Genomic DNA, 3,567 nt, shown 5'->3' on the forward strand with positions numbered 1-3,567 from the left:
TATAAACGCAGGACAAACCTGCTACCAGGTCCGGTCACACATTTGGACACACCTCCACATAGCAAAGCTCCACCATACACACACTCACTCACTCATTCTCTCTCTCTTATTCTCTCTCTCTCTCTCTCTCTCACACACACACACACACACATACATACACACACACTTACACTTAAACACATACCCACAGCACACACAAACACGCATGCATAGATGAGGGCACCCACAAATATAAACTCTATACAGTGGGCGTTGCTTTCAAATGGCCACTTCAGTCGTGCATTATGCGGCATGAAGCTGCGTGAAGCTTTAGTACCACTTTCAGCAACTGTGCGTCGCTCTGCCACTGTACATCGCTCTGTCAGCCTGCCTGCCGCCCCTTATGAAAAAGCAGGAGGCTACCATTAAAAATAATTGTTGCCGAGCCTACGATAATAATAACAAAATAAATCATGCATAATTAAACATTACCTCGATTTAGGCTACTTGGGTATGGCTTAAGGCTTGACTACACGGTGGTAACGAAAATCGAAATCTGCTTTTGATAGCCTACCAGTGCCGCTCCACAAAACAAAAAAATATCTTAATTTGCTGTCTACATTATTGTCAGTGTTGGGGGTAACGCAACTACACAAATCAAAACAGTGTCTTGTGTGATAATTGAGCTAGTAGAGAAATAACTGTTCAGAATTAATCTGTAGTCTTGGGTAGGCTTCTGCAGAAAGCAATGTTTTTGGCGATTTAATACTATCTGGCGACGTTTTTAACAGGCTACGCAATAGAGGCTTAGACAACTATGACCCACGTTTTGGTTTCGTAAATTAATTTGCCCTACTTCTTGACTGCAATGTAGTCAAATGACTGCTTGACATGTCATTTTTATTTTTCTGTACAATAAACAAATACATCTGCTTTATGCCGCAGAATTACATTCATATTTGGCCGACTTCTGCAGACGCGCAAAAAAAACACTGGCACTTTCCTCCCCATATTCCACTGATCACACATCAGACATCAGGGGTGCGTTTCCCAAAAGCTAACTACGCTTAACCCAGATTCGAACTCTTGGATAGGGGACTGATAACTGCTGCGTAACGGCGGCTGTCATCAGCCGGCCTTAACGCACTGCGCCACAGAATTGACGGCGTGGGTGAATAGGGGATAAATAACAAAAGAGTACACAACTGTTTCACCAGCACATTTAAATGACACGTGTTAAACATTAATTCAAAGCAGTGGTTAATTTACAAGGTCAGTCTATATGAACCAACAGAGCCGGACAGTAACGGAGTACATTTACTTGAGTACAGTACTTGAGTACAATTTTGAGGGATCTGTACTTTACTCGAGTATCATTTTTGGGGAGTACTCATGACTTTACTCAAGTACATTTGAGAGGCAAATATTATACTCTTTACTCCACTACATTTCTATCCATAACCGTGAGTACCCGTTACCACTTCTAAAAAAAGGAAAAAAGAAAAATCTCGGAAACCCTCAATTTGTTATTTCCCTCTCAAACATGATTGGATTGTGCAGGCGCCACTGATTGGGACAGCCTATCAGCAATCACCTTCAGCTTTCCACCAAAATCAACTCCATGGTCAGATTTAGATAAGAGACGAAACCATGGACGAAACAATGGATGAAGACACACAGCAGGTCCATCCCGGGAATGTGCCAACCTGTGGCCCCACCTCGCCACAGGTTTTCTGTTTTTCTGAACAAGTTAATGATAGTTTTCGCTTCAAGTGTTTCAATTACAAAATAGTATTTTGTATTTGATATACGTATTTTAAATACATGTATTATAAATACTGCCCATCCCTGGCAACATGGTAAAAAGATGAAAATGACTTGATTTTACTTTCAATTCCTTTTACATTCTCCAAGGTATTAACATTAACATTTTTCATAACTCCATGTAGGACGTTTCTGTACATAAATGTAAGCACTGTGGCAGTAGTAATGCAATATTTAGATAATGTAGGCTACTCTTGTACTCTTGATACTCAAGTACTTTTAAAAACAAGTACTTCAGTACTTTTACTTAAGTAGACATCTTACTGTTGTACTTTTACTTGTACTTGAGTAAAATTTAGCAAATGGTATCTGTACTTTTACTCAAGTAATGAAGCTGTGTACTCTGTCCGCCTCTGCACATATCATATGTGAAATTCGTGGCACAATTCAAACTGGACCAAATAATAATTGTTATCTCTCCATTAACTCCCGTTCATATTTTTTTGAAAGATAGGTCCCTTGTAGCGGAAGTAGAAGGGTGTGACTTCGGCTCTCTATAGGCTACATAGTCCTCGCTTTAGATTGGGCTCTCTCTAGGCTACATAGTCCTCGCTTTAGATTGGGCTCTCTATAGGCTACATGGTCCTCGCTTTAGATTGGGGGGCTGCAAAATGTACTACAAGTAGGTAAGAAAGGTCTTATAAGCGTATTAGTTATCCACCTCTTTGTCTTATACACCATTAACAAGCATTAACAAGCTGCTTGTTAACACTTACAACTGTTAACAAATATGCTTGTAAGTAACTTAAAAGGCTGCTTATTAACACTTACAAGCTGCATGTTAACAGTTAGTTAATGTTATTAAAGGATAACAACAGTTAACTAACTATTAGTAATGACTTGTTAACTGCTTATTATGCACTGTTAATACCTAATAAGCACATGTTATTCTAAAGCGTTACCAGTTGCCTTTTTAATCAACTACTATTTGTTCCAACAGCATTCAGACAAAGCCTTTATAAAAGTGAAAAAAAAAAAATCCATAAGAAGTAAAATAAAATACTGTTGCTGTAGTAACTGTACCACATTATCCCAAGCTTCAAAGAGCTCCCCACGTCTGTGACAGGCAGACGTGACACCGCTAAATTCTCAGCTTGTTTATACCCCACACTGAACGCGTAAGACTAGGTCCATCACTGTGGGGTGTGGTAGCCTACTCTCTGGGATTTAAGTCAAGCCATATAACCATACAAATGTTTCAAAATGAGTAATTTCGGCTTTGTCTGAACTGGCCATTGTAGGCTACGTAAAAAATAAACAAGTAGGCCTATCCCCTATCCAATGATATCGGCAAATGTTTGTTTTCCAAAGTAAGAATTTCACTTCACCATGCACCTTTGACAATGAATAGCTCATTACACTTATGTTACTGTTAAACATAGGCCTAACTGGTATCATTACAAACATTATTCTGTGTCCTAAAAACTGGCATTTTATGGCATTGTGTCATGTAAGGTCGTTGCAAAATCTAGAGAAATGTGTGAGGTGGTCAGCGGGGGACAATTGAGACACACATTGGATTGTGTTATTACTTGAACATTCCACACTATCCACAGCTGTGGTATCGAGGGCAGGAGGATTACTGTTAGTGCAGGCTTTATACAAGGATACAAGGACACAAGGAAGTTTATTGTCACATTTTATTGGGGGGGGGTAAAAAGTGCAGTAGAAGAGGGGTTTAGTAGATTAAGTGGCAAGGCTGCATAAGAAAGGTGGGGGAGGATTGGGATTGGGGGGGGGGCACCAACAAGGAGCACCCAAGAG

This window comes from Alosa sapidissima, chromosome 3, assembly GCF_018492685.1.
Source record: "Alosa sapidissima isolate fAloSap1 chromosome 3, fAloSap1.pri, whole genome shotgun sequence".
Lineage (NCBI taxonomy): Eukaryota > Metazoa > Chordata > Actinopteri > Clupeiformes > Clupeidae > Alosa > Alosa sapidissima.